At 34.1% G+C, this 19528-nt stretch overlaps 1 pseudogene; it reads left to right on the forward strand.

The window, feature by feature from the left end:
* Positions 1-2065: 2065 nt before the first annotated feature.
* On the forward strand, positions 2066-4892 carry LOC124935110 (annotated as a pseudogene).
* Positions 4893-19528: the final 14636 nt, after the last annotated feature.

The following is a 19528-nucleotide window of genomic DNA, read 5'->3' on the forward strand; positions in this document are numbered from 1 at the left end:
GACTCACGTCTAACTTTCACTAATTAGACCACGCGTCTAATTATCCAATAACCATTAGACTGCACGCCTAACTCCACTGAGTTAGACTTGCACGTCTAATTCCGGTTCTACCTCAGACTTATCTGAAGGAGTTAGACTCACATCTAACTTTCACTTTCCATTAGACTGCACATCTAACTCCACTGAGTTAGACTACACGTCTAATTCCGCATAAATTAGACTATCCATCTAATTGCAAGTCTATTAGACTACACGTCTAACTACGATGAGTTAGACTGTACATATAATTCTGAATATCTATTAGACCATCCGTCTAATTACAAGTCTATTAGACTACACGTCTAACTCCGATTAGTTAGACTGTACGTCTAATTTCGAATATATTAGACTGACGTCTAATTCCGTGTACATTAGACTACACGTCTAACTCCAATGAGTTAGACTGTACGTCTAATTCTATGCATTCATTAGACTACACGTCTAACTCCAATGAGTTAGACTGTACGTCTAATTCTATGCATTCATTAGACTACACGTCTAACTCCGATGAGTTAGACTGTACGTCTAATTCTATGCATTTAATTGCCAAAATCGGTCTAATGATCATAATTAGAACCAAGTCTTATAAAATAATGTTTCAATACACCTGCATCAAAACTTATAAGTCATTTCATCATCAAAATCTCAATGGTTAAATTATTTCAACACATAGTCAAAATAATTTGACATAACACTAATACTCTTGGTGACGAAATATTTTTAAGGAAAGAAAGTGCATATCACCTTCGGAAATATTCATTTAATATAATCACCGAGAGCTCCCGATAACGCTCTTAGAGAGAAGATCCTATTTTTTCCTAACCGCATTCACTTCTTGATAGGATCAGGATCGCCGATATAGGAACGGGGTCCAGGTAAAGGAGAACGCTTACACACACACAACGGTTGATACTAATCCGATTAAAGATTAATATCGGTCTCAACACTACACAAGTTGTCACAAACTCTTGAACCGAGTTCAAGTGCGGAAGTAGTTTGTTTCAAATTCAAGCAACACACACGGATTGGATGACAAGGATGAATGGAATAGAGAAAGAACACAACACAAGATTTATGGATGTTCGGAGATGAAACTCCTACGTCACCTCTTCTTTTCAAACCTTGAGAAGGATATTCACTAAGAATATGCAATCACACCTTACAATATGTCAAATAACCGAGACTTATTTACTGCTCGTTATTTACTTACAACTCTTACAAAGAATGAATAGAATTGTAATACACTTTTACACTTTTGGATAGATTGTAATATCAGAACAATAGGCGTAAATTTTTAACTTGTTAAGTTGTTGTTTGTGTCTCTCGTAGCTGCTTTTTGTTCTTCTCCAGCCTTCCTTTAAATAGTGGAAATATGACAACGGTCATATTTCTCTTGCAACAGATGCCTGCATAGTAATCCTTGAATCTGATTTGTTGGTCAAAAAGGGCTGCATAACATTAAATGCGGTTGATGCTTCCCAATAAACAATACAGCCGGTGAATTTTCTTCTATTGAGTTTAATAGTTGGGCAATTTTTATAGGTACATTCTCCTTGGAGGCTGCATTTGGACTTATACCAAAATAGGTATATCTGATCACTTGGTAGTCTTCTACAGTCTGCAGTCTATCAACAAACTTGTATCAAAGAGGAAATAACACAGTCTGTATATTTGAAAATTTTTTCTGCCTATTCCCAAAGTGAACCTATTTCATCAAAATGGAAACTTCCAGTAGTTCCATATCCTTGATTTGATCTGTTATACTTCCCGTTAATTTGTACGATCACATAGGATTGAGCTAATAATTTGAGCCGACCGGACTTCGTATCGGTTTGCTGTTTCAATATCGGTTGACCGGTCTTACTACCGAAGAGTAGCGACCGATCTCTAAGAAAGAGGGTTTCACCGATTCTTAGGATATAAGCCGAACCGATCTTCTACTAAGACTATTGCTGAGAAGATAGATTAATTAGGGAGTTCCGGTTTGTGCCTCTTCTACATGAGTATGACCAGTCAAATTGAAAGTATGACCACTTCCGACTTTTCCTACACAAGCGGTGAGTTTGGTTAAATTCTTTAGATAGTTAATTACTTATTAATTAAATATCTAATTTATCTAAAACTTCTCTTTTTTCTTCTCTTCATCTCGGCCGCTCCTCTCCTCTCCCTAGCGCTCCATTCTCTTCCTCTCGAAGATTGCATGGATGAAGAAGATCAGTAAGATCCATTCTTATTCTCAGTAAGATAAGAAACCTCAATTCTCAGCCTAAATGATTCGTATCTTCTTTCACTTGTTATTGTCTTATGAGAACACTGGGATCTGATACTTTTTTTTCAAATATCAGGCATGAACAAGATGGTTATCAACCATCTAGACAATCTTTTTGTGACTAATGATGCAGCTACCATTGTAAGTGAGCTCGAGGTTCGGCATCCTGCTGCCAAGCTTTTAGTTTTAGAAGGTAAGGCTCAACAAGTGGAAATAGGAGATGGTGCGAACCTCACAGATTCGTTTGTGGGGGAGCTGCTTCAAGGTGTAGAAGAGCTTATCGTGGTGGTTGGCACCAGAATAGTAATCACAGTCTATTTTGGGAATTTGGAATACGTGCCTTAAACGAAGCAAAGGCATTTCATTCTCCTATCTAAGGAACTGGAGAGAGAAAATTTGAGTAGATGAAGGGATCATTCAAGGGGAAAATATTGCCGGTGATTCACCCTGATAGTGTTCACATTTGATTGATCTTTAAAAATATCATAAAAGCGTTGGAGAGAGGTTTGAGTCATGAATAGGTTTGGAGTGATCTTAGATACACATGTGATATTCGTGGGATTCAGGAGCCTACAGATGGAAATGATACCATAACCATGTTGACTTAGAATCCCGAGGAGGGGAAATGGGGGAAGTAGGACGTAGTTCTTGATGATACGTGGGTTCAAGAGAGCCGGAAGAAGGGGGAGAAAGAGGGGCTCAGGATTCTACGAAACATTTGGAGGGACCAAATTGGGAGATTCTAGTGGTGAATGAATATGTTGTGAATGCTTTGTGTTTGCTTGGTGGCAAGATTGTGGTGTTCACCGGTTTGCTTAAGCATTTTAAAACAGTCAGAGATTGCATTAATTATTGTTCATGAGGTATTATATATGAACTGGATATGGAAATGTTTATGCAATTTGATTGTACTATTTGTTGGTGTTGTGTTTATTTTTATTGTCTAGGTATCTCATGCAATGGCTCGACATGCTGCAGAAGGGATTACAAAAAATCTTTCGTTTTCTATCCTGTAGTTAATTCTTTACCAGTTTGTCATGCATGATATTGTTATACCATGTCTACGCTCTTCCTACATATACCTTTTTCACGAAGGTATATAGACATCATGCTACCCTTTTCGTTCAAAGTTTGAGTTTTCTCTTGTTTTTTTTTATCTAAATTTTCTGGGAATATCTCTAGAATTGTAAAAGGAATATGATGATAAAAATGGTTATGGTTTTCAGGATGGAAATGGAAGCAGATTATATTGGGCTTCTATTGATGGTATCAACTTTTAGTTTTAGCAGGTAAGGCTCAACAAGAGGAAAAAGGAGATGGTGCGAACCTCACAGTTTCGTTTGTGGAGGAGCTGCTTCAAGGTGCATAAGAGCTAATTAGGATGGGACTGCATCCAAGCGAGATCATTACTGGGTATATAAAGGCCATTGCCAAGGTTTGTTTGTTACAAAATGAGCTTTTTCTGCTAAGTACTAATCTTGAATGAGCTGGTTGAGAAGGAATATGAAGTTATGGATGTGAGGAGTAAGGATGAAGTTATTAGACGAATGAAAGCGGCTGTTGCAAGCAAGAAATATGGACAAGAGGATGTCTTATGTTCTTTAATTGTTGATGTAACTTCTCTTCCAGATTTCATTTAGGACTCCATATTTTATTTTCTCTAAATATTTATTATTGATATGATTTTGCTTTTAGGCATGTATACAAGTCTGTCCCCAAAATCCTGCCAACTTTATTGTGGATAATGTCCGCGTGGCAAAACTATTGGGTGGAGGGTTGAACAATTCGACTATTGTTCGAGGTATGATTTTAAAGAATGATTTTGTTGGAACTATAAAGAAAGTGGAAAAGGCAAAGATGAACATTTGCTTGCTAACTGTTGTTATGCATTAATACATAGTTCAACTTTTTATGCAAGTCCTTCGTATTGTCACAATCACGATTTCATTGGAAAATCATTAAAGTTAAAATTGAAAGTAAATTTTTTTTGTTCGATATATTTTTTTCCCAACATTCAATCGTCAAACTTAAAGTTGAAAGTGATTTTATTTTTGTTTGATATAATTATTTTTTTCTGGGATGATTAGTTATTTTTAGATTATGATCCATATTACAGTATGAATTTTGTTGCTTCATTATGTATACAAATTATTTTCAACATCATATGGTAATTTTTTGTTTCATTTTGTATAGATATTTTTTATTCGTCATAATCAAATACTTTATCATGATTAGATTATTGTGATTTTTTCAAACATTACAAATGTAGATTTTTCAGATCACTAACAACATAAAAAAAATTGGATACCAAAATATATTATTTCCTTAATCACTTTCCTTCTAAATTTAATACAAATATCTTACTTCTATTAGAATTGATTTGTGCTATAGTTCATTGATAACATGATTTTTATAATGTGATATTCTTCAGCTAGAAAATTATCCAAAAACAGAGAAATCTAGAGTTGAGGAGTTAATCAAAGGAGTTGATGAGGTAGGTGCTAAAGTTATTGTTTGTGGAGCGGCAGTTGGAGAGATGACCCTTCACTTTTGTGAGCGCCACAAGTATACTATTTATTCATGATCTTTCATGTTTTATTAGACTTTCTTGTTATCAACTTATATGCAACATTGGTCCCATTTTGAAAAACTTACTGTTTGAAACTAAATTTAGTCATACAATGTGTTGAGAATAGCTTAACATTTTATCAAATGACAGGTTCTACTAAAGAAGGAAAATGGTCAAACGATAACGGTTCCAAAAGCAAGAATATATCGGTGGAAAGATTTTCCTTCTTGCTAGTTTGTTTTTTTCAGAGCCCATATTTATGTTTGTTATCTTACTGTCCATTCTTATTTGCAAAAACATGTTACCAACAAATAAATTGAGCAATAGACTTTGATTAGGGCTACTTTCTGGTAATAAAGAGTATACACAGTAATAAGGTTACAATGTTACATGAATATAACTTCAGCAAATTTGCAAATAACTAACTATTATTCAATGAAAATAACTCTTATAGTCTGAAAATAACTTTTTAGTTGTCATAACTTGATTTTTGATATGAATGATTTTTCTAGATCCACTTCAGCCGTCGATCTTTCATTAAAGTGGTGTTCCTTGAGTTCAAACAGATTTGAATTCAAGAGGACCGAAGCTATCAAACTGTCCAAATTCTAACTGTGTGATTTTAGGTACGTCTTTAGATTGATACATGATTGACTTCGAAAAGAGAACAGTTGGAGTCTCTAGTACTTAAGACACAAAGACAAATGACAAGACAAAGAGAAGAATTCCAAAACTAGCTGGCGACGTTTATGGCGAGATATCCTCCACCTCTGGATCAGTCTATATATGATATATTATTTAGACTTGCTTTTATATTTTAATACTTTGATCGATATATTAAATGATTGAGATTTTGGTTTATTAGATAATTGTTTTTCTTGGATGAATTGAGATTTAGGTTAATTAGATGATTTTATTTTTGGGATATGGTATATGAAATTCTGTATTTTTAATTTATATATGATTTCTGTCTGAAATTGATTGGTTTAAATAGGTAATTATTCAGTTTACAATAGTTTTATTTCAAAAAAAATCATTATAGCCGAGAGCAATAAGGCTTCTTCACTTGGTAAAAATATACAATCTTCACCAAGAGCCTTTGATTGCTCGCAAAAATACTTTCTTCTTTTCACCGAGGGCCTTTGATTGCCCTCGCAAATACTCTCTTCTTTTCACCAAGGGCCTTTGATTTCCCTCACAAATACTCTCTTATTTTCACCAAGGGCATTTGATTTTCCTCGCAAATACTTATCTCCGAGAGGCTGTATCACCGAGACGCTTTGAGAGCATTTATCGCCCACAGTGAAGACTATCACCGAAGGCATTTGGGTTTTCTCTGAGAGTTTTTGCTCTCCTTAATAATCATTTTTTTACTAGTGGATGGAACTTTATCGATAGTCCACCAAAACGACTAGATCAAAAGCTGAAATGATCACCCTACCACAGTGATTATTTCTCCTACAATCATAGGCCTCATCATGGCTTGATTGGGCAAGTTGGATCAAGAACAACTAAAACGCTATTATGGCTTTTGACTAAATCCAATCCACTTGTCTCACAAATTGACTTCGGGAGGCTATAATACACTCCTTTGAACAAACTAAATGCAAGAGATCCACTTTCAAGCCCTCAATCAAATGTTTTCAGAAATCGTCCATTAAAGCTTCAAAGTTTCTAGATTTTTGGAATTTTCGTGAAAAGCCTTAAGGCTCTAATCTAGGCATTCACAAATATTTCCAGTGTTCTTAAAATCACAATACATTTCTCTTTAGTCATCATTATCAACTACAAGTACCATAATTTAAATATTTGTGTTACAATTTAAATACGCAAAAATATGTGAATGCCTAGGACCGAAAGAATAATTAGTTAAAATAAAAAGTTATACAACCAATTTCTAAAAGCCAATATTTTATAAAATATATACCATTTTTTAACGGGTACATAATATATAGCGCAAAATCTTTTTCCCGAGTATCACCAAACTACGAACCAAAAAGAAACTTTAGTTAAATATGTTTGTATACATATATTTTGTATTGATTTTAAACTAAAAATGCGACTCTTTATCAAATAAATAATTTTTAATTAATTTAAATACAGATTTCAAAAAATCAAAGTTTAATTTGATTATTTTAAATCTCAAAGATTATTTAAAATTTGATCATAAATTAATTAATTTTAAAAGGTCAGGAAATTCTCATAAAATCTTTTAAAATAATAATTTTATAAAATATTCTTGACACACAAACTAAGGATGAAAGTTTTTGAACCTCGAAAATATAAACTTGAAAATTGTTTAACTCGAAAATATAAACTTGGCTTTTGAAAAAATGTTTGTATCACGTTTTCAACTTAATAGGCAAATCTCAAAGGTACAACACCTAGTAGATGCATATTCCTTGAACTTAATAAATGCATAGGCCTAGAAATATACATAACCCTAACATTGCTTTTAGAAGTACACGATTGTAGTCAGTACTTCTACAATTATGTGCAAAGATCGTTGATGATAAACGATAACTTGTTATAAATTAAGTGATGTTGTGAAAGGAAAAACTAGAATGCATGGGATCGCCCCCCCCCCCTTGGCGATGAGCCGTACAATAGGACGTATGCATTATGGAGGTGGGGGAAAATTTACGATTGAGTTGATATTCCCTAGTTTTGACGGTGGATTACCTCCTCTACTATTGGTGAATGAAACTATCTTATGATTCTTCTTAGCATAAACAAACTTGGAGTCTCCAAGATGATTGTTTGTCGTACCCAAACAACTAAAGCTCGTCACTACAACCTTTATGCGACTATTATATATGAATTATGTGTATGCATCTTTAGTCTAAATGAACATCTCAAGAATGTTTCCTTGTTAAAAAAAACGCATGTTTGTAAAATGTTCTGAACTTCGAATCTCAAACGATGTCCATGCTGAGTAATATCTCCCTGATCCCTCAGACCAACAACTTCTACAAGAATGAGTAGAACCACATAGTTTATGGATTGAATCCCATCATGAGGTTTATTAACTTCAAAATAAACAAAACCTTCATGATACAAATACAAAGAAGATGGAACCCTATAGGGAGAGTGTACTTTATGGGAGAAATGTAAATGTGCCAAAACATAGAGGATTTTCGAGCTTTACTAATGATGAACAATAAAATTATTCTACATCTTAAGCCTTTACAAGAGGAATACAGATACACCAAGACGACATCCGAGACTGTCCTCAAGAAAGCTCATAATGACTTCTAAAAATGAACAAAGTTGGAAGTCAGGAATGGAGAAATCCCTTTGACCTTGTGATCCTCCATGATGATAGTAATAGTCTTACTAGATCAGTTCTTCTTGGCTCTAGTGGACGACAAGCCATCCTCCAAAATCCTGGAAGTAGCATACCACATGCGTAGGGGAAACAAATACCTCTCATATATCATTCTAGCTGAGACGCTAATGAGTTTAAATGAGTCATATATAACTTCCACAATGAGCAAAAGAAGCTCACCTCTAGTTTTCTACATTTGGTTACTCAATAAACTCGGATGTCTTATGTTAGTATGCCCTAAATACATCATGACCCCTACTCTTCAATACCGAATAATGAGGAAGGCCTCGTAGACCATGTTGATGAAATTAGGGAATTACTCATGTGGTATCCCATTAAAAAGACGGCTTACATGATGGATGATGATCTGATGATCACACTCATGAGTTTGGAGTGGGTCACTTCTTATTACACCCACGATCTGTTTAAGTAATTTGGTCGTGACTTTATGCCTCCTTATACGGGGAATTTCATCACCATAAACAAGTCAATTGATCAAAAGTCCTATGTTAGTTACCTGAAAAAGTGGCACAATGCCTCCAAAATGGGCATCCCAAAGGCGCGGAAGAATTACATAACAATTATTCTATAAGAATACCAGTAGTCCAAGAAGAACGAAGAGGAATAAACTTCAAGTGTAAGAATGGGCAATAGTAGGACTTAAAACCTATAGCCTTTGTCGTCACTTTTCTTTTCGTCTAACTATCTCTATGAATACCAACTAGAGATATGAATGTAATGAAGTGATGGGTGTTTTTTTGTTTAATAACTCGTATGTCTTTAACTTCTGAATCACAAGGAGATGTTCATTCCCTATGATTTATTTTACATGCATATGCGTTGCATTGTACTTATGTTACAACTACACATCATCCCCTATTTCTCTTTGCTATAGTCCATGATTGCAACAGCCTATATAGCCTCAAGAAAGTGAGATCTTAAAACTAGATGCTAGATCTTCCACGAGATGGATGAGGAAACGACACCTAAAACGGTCTTTGCAACAAAATTTAGAGAAATGACGAAACAACTTGTACTGATCACGAGTTCCATAACTAATCAGCAAATACCGTCTACATTCCAAAATATAACTTTTTTCTCTCGATTTCCTACCCAGCCTATACTGAGTATATTTACCCATATCAATCCTAATCGTATTGGTTCTTGAACTTAGGAGGAAGACTCATACTATGAAGCCTCCAAAAAAGATTTTGACCAGACCACACATGCACACCTCAGGACACACGAGGATGAACTCAACCCCATGGGAGACCTATTGCGGTGGTTGAACAACTACCTTCTACGGAATACGAATGCCAACTAGCTCAAGTTCGAGCCATGCATGTAAAAATGCAAGCCCAACTGAACAAGATGACTAATGAAAAAAGTATTGATGAACACTACGATTAAAAATATGACATGAAAACTGCTGAAAAAAGTAGTCATTCCACTGGGCATCAAGCTACCACCCATATCTAAATCCATTAGAAAAAGCGATTCGTCTGACTTTTTCAAAATGTTCACCTCCTCAATGACTCTATTGTGACTTGGAGCGCCAATGGTTCTCCACTTATTTCCCTAATATCTCAACGATGCCTCTCTACGCTAGTATAAAAAATGTAGCATATTTACAAACTAACGAGGAACTGTCCGTGTTGTTCATTGAATGCTTCTCCATGCATCATAATTCGGAGCGACCAAGGAAAAGTCTAAAGAACATCAATCAAGGAGAAAAAGAAAAATTCTCAGTCTTCATAGAAAGATGGAAGGATGTTGCCGAAGAAATTGATTCTCACTCGAGTGAACAACGACAAATTGATATGATTCTAGAAAGTGTTAATGGTCGATATTCTGAAGGATTCACCGTAAAAACTTTCTAGAACATGTAAAAGATGTTGAAAACCGGAAACAATCATGATGACGCAATCGAAAAAATGACAAAAGAGGGAAACATAGTTAATGTTCATCAACATTTGACTTGCTTACCTAAAAAGGAAAAGATAGAAGTACACTAGGTAACAACCGCCTGACAGGAACGTTCCCCTTAAAGACGAACCCTAATATGCCTCCACATGCTAAGAAATGTACATAAATCCCTACAAAACCTGCAACTCTAAAGGCATTTAGAACCCTTAGATTCTTTGATGACCTAAGTATACCTTTAAGTCAGTTCATGAAAATTCTTCAAAAGAATCTAAAAAAAAACCCTTTCCCCTAAGAGAGGACATGTCACTCTTAGGAAAGTATGAGAATGCCTAGTACAATTATCACAACGAAAAGGGGAATAGTACTGATAGTTGTAGTGCCCTCAAATATCTATTTAAGGAATTGATCGATTAGAACGTTATCGTGAAGCCCAAAATAGATAAGAATTCGCTACCGAACCACCAAGTCAGTATGATAACAACCAAAGATATGATACTAAACACTGATACGTTGTTCGATCTGATTCATGATACTGAGCTAGAGGTCAACATAATTGACCTTGACCTAAGATGAAGTCCAAAGCCCATCTTGGTAAAACTTCCAAATGGTGGATAAAAGATGAGTCATGAATGATCGCCCAAGTCCATTCCCTGATAGATATTGCTGCAACTCATGGTGGAACTGATTTCCAACCAAGTTTTATGAAAACCACGACAACCAATGTTCCCTCAACTTCCCAACCGACTTTATGGAGAATAAAGAAAGACGAGCCTAGAGCTATCAACCTAGGATATAGTCTCTTGAGTTAACTCAGATGGACGAGCACTAAGATTTCTATCTGGTAAATCCTAATGTACTCTATCGAGCATAGGAAAGTTGTCCTCAACAAATTAAGCAAGGTTAATGTCCCTACCAACACTACTCCAGAAGAACAAGTATGAATCATATTTGCTAGTTCGCAGCATAATATGATCAGTTTTGAAGATAAAGATCTTCCAATGGTTGAGCAGACCACGCTAAAGCCCTCCACATTTATGTGAAAGTGGAGGGGAAAACCATCTTGTTGGTCATAATAGACAATGAATCCGCTCTATACATATGTCCTTCGAAGACTCTTGAGAGAAAAAACGTATCTAGAGACAATATCTTACCATCTGACCTATGTCTCAAGGGTTTTGTCGACTCTCGATAAGAGATAATGAGTTGTCTCAAATGTACCATTTGAGTTGTTGGCGTACCCTTTCAAGTTTACTTTTGTGTTATCAACATGCAACCCTCATATAATCTGATTCTAGGAAGACCATGGTTAGTTCTATCAATCTAAGGCTTTAGCCTCTACGCTATAACAAAAACTAAGATTTATCTCCAATGACAAGGTCATCACGGTCAACGACGAAACACACATGATTGATGTCATTGGGGCCACCCGTGTCGATGCCTCTAAGGTTTAATTTAGTGGATTTGAGATATACATGGAACCGATGCCAACTTATCCGTTAATATTTTAATCAACGAAGACAAAACTCTTTCTCCTCTCATGTGTAGAGAGGTATCAAATAATGTACATTGTAAGGAACTTGAGAACAATGATCTTGTTAGATCATCTTTTCTTACATGTATTAAATCCCTCGTTATAACATAAGAAGATAATTTTGAATGTATTAGTAAGAATGATCTTCCTTTTTACTCTGATCTAAACTTCGAAACAAAATACTTCATAGAAACCAAGGGCGAGATTCTCTCTTCCGAAGAAAGGACAATTGAAATGAATTTAAACACGACCGAAGATCATCATATTATAGTAATCGACGAAAGTTTAAACTCGCAATAACGCCATGAATTAATTGAACTGTTGAAATCCAACAAATACGTTTTCTCCTAAATGTACAAGGACATACTAGGAATTGATCCATAGATTAAAAAACATCATATTCCCTTTATATAGATGATAAGACAATAAAATAAAAGCTTAGATGGATGAAGGATGATATTGTGACCAATATAAAGGAAGGAGTCAAAAAGCAACTTGAAGCTGAATTTCTTGAGGTAGTGGATTATTCTACCTCGATAGCAAACTTAGTTCTCGTCTTCAAGAAAGACGTGAAAATACGTGTATTTTTGTGCGTGTCTGTAGATTATTGGGCTCTGAATAAGGCCAGCTCTAAAGATCACTTCCCATTACCACACATCGACATACTAGTCGACCATGTTGTCGATCATGAACTTCTATCATTCATGGAAGGATTTTTACGATACAATCAACTCTAGATGGTCCCGTAAGACAAAGAAAAGATCATGTTCATAACAGAAGTATGTTCCTTTTGTTATCGTGTTATGCCTTTTAGTCTTAAAAACACAGGAGCAACCTATCAAACGGCAACTACCATGAATCTTCATGACATGATCCACAAGGAAGTGAATGTCTATATTGACGATATGATCGTCAAATCGAAGGTTCGACAAGGACATGTCTAAAACCTCGAAAACATCCTACAAAGGATTAGTAAATATCATCTATGACTCAATACGAAGAAATGTACATTCAGAGTCACATCTAGTAAGATGTTAGGCTTCTTAATCACTCAAAGAGGAATCGAAGCCGATCCCTCTAAGATAGAAGCAATTATGACTATTCCGGTTATCTCGAAATGAAATAGAGGTCTAAGGATTTCTTGGAAAAATTTAATAAATCAGTTGATTTATTAATAAACTTATTACAACATTCAATTTGATGTTTAAGCTTCTAAATAAAGACCAAAAATTCGTATGGGATGAAAATTGTTAACAAGTGTTTGATAGATGAGAGAAGTATTTAAAATCCCCTCCCGTACTTATGATGCCCAAACCCGACATCCCTTTCATTTTATACCTTACGGTAATAGAAACAGCCATCGGAAGTCTGTTTGCTTAAGAAATGAGGATAAACATGAAACAATTGTTTACTACATCGGTAAAATGATGAATTGATGTGAACTCAATTACATTATAATTGAGAAAATATGTTAGACATTAACATGGGTCACCAAAAAGTTGAGACACTACATTCAATCTCATTCCATTAAGTAGATATCAATATTTGATCCAATCCATTTCCTATTCCAACGAACTCTTCTATCGCATAGGCTATCCAAATGGATGGTGATAATATCTGAATATGACATAACATGTACCATACAAAAATCTATCAAAAGAAGCATTGTTGAGGACTTCCTAGATGACCAATCCATCATCATTTAGTAAGAAGACGAACTTGAATTCTTTGATGACGAAAATATGAATATCACATCCTACACATGGAAATTAATGTTTTACGGAGATTCGAGAAAGCAAGGTTATGAAATTGGGATTTTTTTAGTTGACCTGAAAGGGACGTACAACTCAATATCCATAAAACTCGAATATCCTATTATCAATAACGAGGCTGAATACGAGGCATGCCTCTCGAGTTTGAAATTGGCCTATGAAAAATGGGCAAACAAATTTGAAGTAATTAGTGACTTTAATTTATTCATATCTCAAGTCAATGTCTCTTGGATAGTAAAAGGGGAAAACTTGAATCCCTATCACGCCAACTTGACCAAACTTATAAATAAATTTGATCAAGTATCTTGTTTCCACGCTTCAAGGAGCCAAAACCTCTTCACTGATATCTGGATACTCTTGAGGCTATGACAGAAATTCCCAACGTAATTAAAGTGAAATCCTTCAAAATCTGATAAAAATAATGTTATGTAAAAATAGGTAATTAATTATTGAGAATAATGATAAATTTAGGACTGTGGTTGGAGCAATTTTTCAAATTTAGGACTCTCCTAATATTTTGTCATTTATAGAACTCTCATTTCCTTGTTTAATTATATTTGAAACCCCCCCTAACGTTTGTTATATATTTAACATTGATTAGATTTTTATTTATTTCTTTATTATTAGTCTAACCTAAATTATTTGTTTCTTTATTTTCTTCATACGATTGGCGTCCGTGCGTGATTCGACAACTAACAGACGACCGCGACCGACCTTCTTCTTCATTGACGTCTTCTTCATCAAAGAGTTTTCTTCATCATTTGTACTTTCTTCTTCGTCCATTGCTTCCTTCATTGTCGGGTCTTCTCAGTCATCTGTTCTTCTTATATGTATTTTCTTTCAAGATCTATTTCATTGTTCTGGATTCCCAAAATTAATCTATTTGCATTACAGTCCTTATCTAAAATATAGGTTTTATGTTTTCAGAAATATGTGTTGATTCAGAGTTACTGCAGCAGTATGCAAATATGATTGTTTAACTATTTTTGAAATCACCAAAATTAATCTATTTTTGAAATCACCAAAAGGAATCATGATGCATTATTCTATTTGTGGATAAGAAGGTCACAACAAAAAAGTTGTCGAACTAGAGATAATACATATTATCAAAATGCATGTTAATAATTGTTCATATCAAAATGCATGTTAATAATTGTTCTTATTAAGTTGGTCATGAATATGCAGACACTTCCACACATATATCTAATATTGGAATACCTATATCCACACAGACGACAGAAAGGCATGATGACATAAATATATCAACACAGATTTCATCGGTAGGTGTGAATTCTACAGCTTCATCCACCCAAATTTCATTCATAGGTACGAAAGTGCAACTTTTTTTAATATATGCATTTGTAACATGTATCTGTAACATATCTTTAATAGGTGGAATTGTAATTGGAAGTGGAAGTGGGAGCGCAAGTGGAGGTGGAAGTGGAAGTGGAAGTGGAAGTGGAAGTGGAAGTGGAAGAGGGAGATGGAGTGCAAGTGGAATATGAAATGGATCTATTATAGTTTGTGCAAACGAGTTAATCATGGTATCAGGCCTCCGGGCCTGATGTGGAGAGGTAGAGAAGCATTATCAACTCAACAATTACAAGAAAACGTAATTTAGAGGAAAAGACAATTACAAGAATAGGTGAAACAAAGAAAACAAAATAAAGTTTATTGGGTTAAAACAATTTTAACTTTAAGTTTAATGGTTTTGGAATTTTTTTAGTTTAAGTACATTAGAAACAATGTTTAAGTTTTTGAAATAATGTTTTTGGTTTTGATAATTTTGAAACGATGTTTAAGTTCGTGAAACAATATAAATGGAAATTGGTTGGTTATATGGTTGGTTTTATGGAAAGTTGTTGATTTTTCTTTTGTGCATTGGTTATATGGTTGGATTGTAGTATGATTTTGGTCAATTGGAATATGTGTATATGGTTGTAATAATATTAGGTGTTTTTAAATATTGTTAGTTAAAGTTTAAAAATAACAACAAGATTTAGACAATTGTATTACAAAATAAATTTCTGAACGAAGATAAAATATTTGACAAATTTTATAACATTTTAATCACTTACACAACTCATAAAAAGAAGATAAAATATTTGACAAATTTTATCTTCACTTCAATCTTCAATATATTGTTTGCATTCTCTAATTGATTCACTTTATCCAAGATTGCTTGCAACCCATCCTCTAACAATTTAACTCTGATCGACAGCATCTTTAATTCATTGATTTGTTCCATCTCACTAATTAAATTTTCGGAATTTTCGGGCTTTAATTTTCGCATACTGATGTAAATGTTTTAAGTTTACAAACAGAATGCTATATTTGCATCTTTAGCCTTCACAGTAGCCTATAAACAGAATACAATATATCTTTCTTAGCATATATATATAAATGAGATGAAATAGTATGAAATCAAGTGAAATATTATGAAATCAGTCTATAAACAACCATATTTGCATACTGTTGCAGTAACTCTGAATCAACACATATTTATGAAAAACATAAAACCTAGATTTGAGATAAGGACTGTAATGCAAATAGATTAATTTTAGTGATTTCAAAAATAGTTAAACAATTAGATATGCATACTGGTGCAGTAACACTAATTAATACATATTTCTGAAAACATATAAACTTAGATTTGAGATAAGGACTGTAAATACAAATAGATTAATTTTGGGGATCCATAACAATGAAATAGATCTTGAAAGAAAATACATGTAAGAAGAAAAATGACGGAGAAGTCCCGTCAATGAAGGAAGAAATGGACGAAGAAGAAAGAACAAATGATTAAAGAAAGTCGTTGATGAAGAAGACGTCGATGAAGAAGAAGGTTGGTCGCGATCGCCTGTTGGTTAACAAATTGCGCGCGGACGCCAATTGTATGAAGAAAATAAAGAAACAAATAATTTAGGATAGAATAAAAATAAATAAATAAATAAAAATATAATTAGTGTTAAATATATAACAGACGTTAGAGAGAGTTTCAAATATAATTAAACAAGGAAAGGAGAGTTCTATAAATGATAAAATATTAGGATAGTCCTAAAATTGAAAAATCGCTCCAACCACAGTCCTAAATTTATCATTATTCCCATTAATTATTAGCATTAATTAACTATTAAACAAGAATTTAACTGAATTAATTTTGTGCAGATTAAAGAAAATCGGAAGAAAAGCTTATCGGTATTTCCTTAAGTCGGTTCGGTTTTAATGCCTCAACATTTAAGAAGATCGGTTACTTTAAGAATCAGTATTTTAGATATTGGTTTTATGAAGAAACAGAATCGGTATTTTAGATATCGGTTTTATGAAGAAACAGAATTGGTTTTTTAGATATCGGTTTTATGAAGAAGCAGAATCGTTATTTTAGATATCGGTTTTATGAAGAAGTGGAATCAATATTTTAGATATCGGTTTTAAGAAGAAATATAATCGATAGTTTAGATATCGGTTTTATGAAGAAGCGGGATCGACTATCAGATATATCGGTATTATGTAGAGAAGCGTAGCCAGCATTCTTGCATATCGGTTTTATGAAGAAGCGGATCGACTTTCAAATATATCGGTATTATGCAGAGAAGCGTATCCAGTATTCTTGCATATCGGTTTTCTGATAAGCGTAACCGGTAGTTTACGAAATCAGTTTTCTACCAAAGTGTAGCCAGTAGTTTATAAAATCGGTTTTCTACCAAAGCGTAGCCGGTAGTTTACGAAATCGATTTTCTACTAAACCGTAACCAATAGTTTACAAAATCGGGTTTCTACCAAAGTGCAACCGGTATTTTAGATATAGGTTTTATGAAGAAACAGAATCGGTATTTTAGATATGAGTTTTATGAATAAACGGAATCGGCATTTTAGATATCGGTATTATGAATAAGCAAAATCATATTTTAAATATAAGTTTTAAGAAGAAGCAGAATTGATATTTTAGACATCGGTTTTATGAAGAAGAGGAATCGGTATTTTAGATATCGGTTTTATGAATAAACATAATCGATATTTTAGATAACGGTTTTTTGAATAAGTGGGATCGACTTTGAGATATATCAGTATTATGTAGAGAAGCGTAGCCGGTATTCTTGCATATCGGTTTTAAGAAGATCGGGATCGACTTTTAGATATGTCGGCATTATGTAGAGAAGCGTAGTCGGTATTCTTGTATATCGGTTTTCTGATAAGCATAATCGGTAGTTTACGAAATCAGTTTTCTACCAAAGCATAGCCGGTAGTTTACGAAATCGGTTTCTACCAAAGTGTAGCAGGTAGTTTACGAAACCGGTTTTCTACCAAAGCCTAACCAGTAGTTTACGAAATCGGTTTTCTACCAATGTGCAACAAGTAGTTTACGAAGTTGGTTTCTCTGAGATGCGTAGCCGGTATTTTTACATATCGGTTTTCTAAATTGGTTCTACGTAGAAGCGCGTCCGGTATTTCTTACTGCCTCTCAAATACAAACACATTTCCGGTAGCTACAGATATCAGCTTTATGCTACATCAGTATTTTATTTCCACTTTAGTGCAAGTTTAAGGAAGACATTTTGGTAGCATTTGTCTTCCAACACAATTTATACCATCAAAAGCACCAAAAGACAAATTATTCATGCTGCACGTTCCTAGGAAATCATAATCCAATTAATGTCTTCTTGACTTATTATGATTAAAGTACAGACAAGATCAAAGGATATCTCATTCAATGTACTAATCTGAACCTCAACCAATCAAGATCAAGAAAGATGTATTATAAAGAAAATATATTTGTTGAAGAAGCAAATTATGTCCGTTGATATTTTTCCTATTTAATAGAACAAAAGGACAATTGGTTGTGTACGAGTTATTGACCAATCCTTACTCAAACCTAGAGAAATCACAACTGATCAACTCTCTTAAGCTTTAAAAGTCTCATAAGTCTTCAAGTGTGTTAGAGTCTCAAAAAACTGTATTACAATACTACATATTCTGTTTGAGTTTGTTAGCATTATAAGTTTACAGAATTTGTTTATGTTCAACAAAGAGTGTGTGCTAGGAGTTCGAAAGTAGGAAGTAACTAAGTCCTGATTGTTCGTTTGGGTTGTATACGAGTGTTGTATTCAATCAAATCTTCTAGTAGATATCCTTCTCAACGTTTGTGAAGAAGAGGTGACGTAAGAGTTTTACTCCGAACATTCATAAACCTTGTATTGTGTCCTTTCTTCCTCTTACCTTCTAAACCGTTTAGTTATTACTTCAAGTTGAAATAAACACTTCCACACTTGAACTTGGTTCAAGAGTTTGTGACAATTTGTGAATAATAGAAACCAATAATCAACCTCTAACAGGGTTATTATCAACCAAAGAGTGTGTAAGCGTTCAACAATAGTCGTACCCTAGTCCCTATTGGCGATCCCGATCCTAACAAATAATAACATACTTTTGAAAAGAGAGTGGTAATATCATATGAGAATTTTGTTAAACCTTAGTACGATATTCTCTAGAAGTAAATAGAGTACAAAGAATATCCTTCACAATTTCGATTAAATGAACGATGAGCCTTAAGCTAATATTCTACAAATTATGCTTAAATTGCTAACAAACTTTACCGACGATCCTTCGATAGTCAAAAAATGCTCTACATAAATAATCTGGAATCCAAAACGATCATGGAAGAAGTACATGTAGGGACATGTTGCCCACACATGAACGGAATAACTTTAGCCAAGAAAATACTACGCTTAGGATATTATTGTCAAAACTTAGAGCAAGAATTTGTGAGCTACGTAAGGAGCTGTCACTAATATTAAATCTATGATAACCTAAAGCATACTCTAGTCTTGCTTCTCCACAATATGACATCCCTTGGCCATTTTTTACATGGGGCATTGATGTCATTAGAAAAATTTATCATCATGCTTCAAACGAGCATGAGTTCATACTCGTAGCTATAGACCACTTCACCAAATAGGTTAAAGAAACTTCCTACAAGGTTCAGAAATCATCCCAAGTGGTGAAATTCATCATTACTAACATCTTTGCTAGATATGGATTTCCTCATGCCCTAATTTTAGACAATAGTCGACTGTTGCAATTTCTCAGCAAGTTT

The sequence above is a fragment of the Impatiens glandulifera genome, chromosome 4 (assembly GCF_907164915.1).
Source record: "Impatiens glandulifera chromosome 4, dImpGla2.1, whole genome shotgun sequence".
NCBI lineage: Eukaryota > Viridiplantae > Streptophyta > Magnoliopsida > Ericales > Balsaminaceae > Impatiens > Impatiens glandulifera.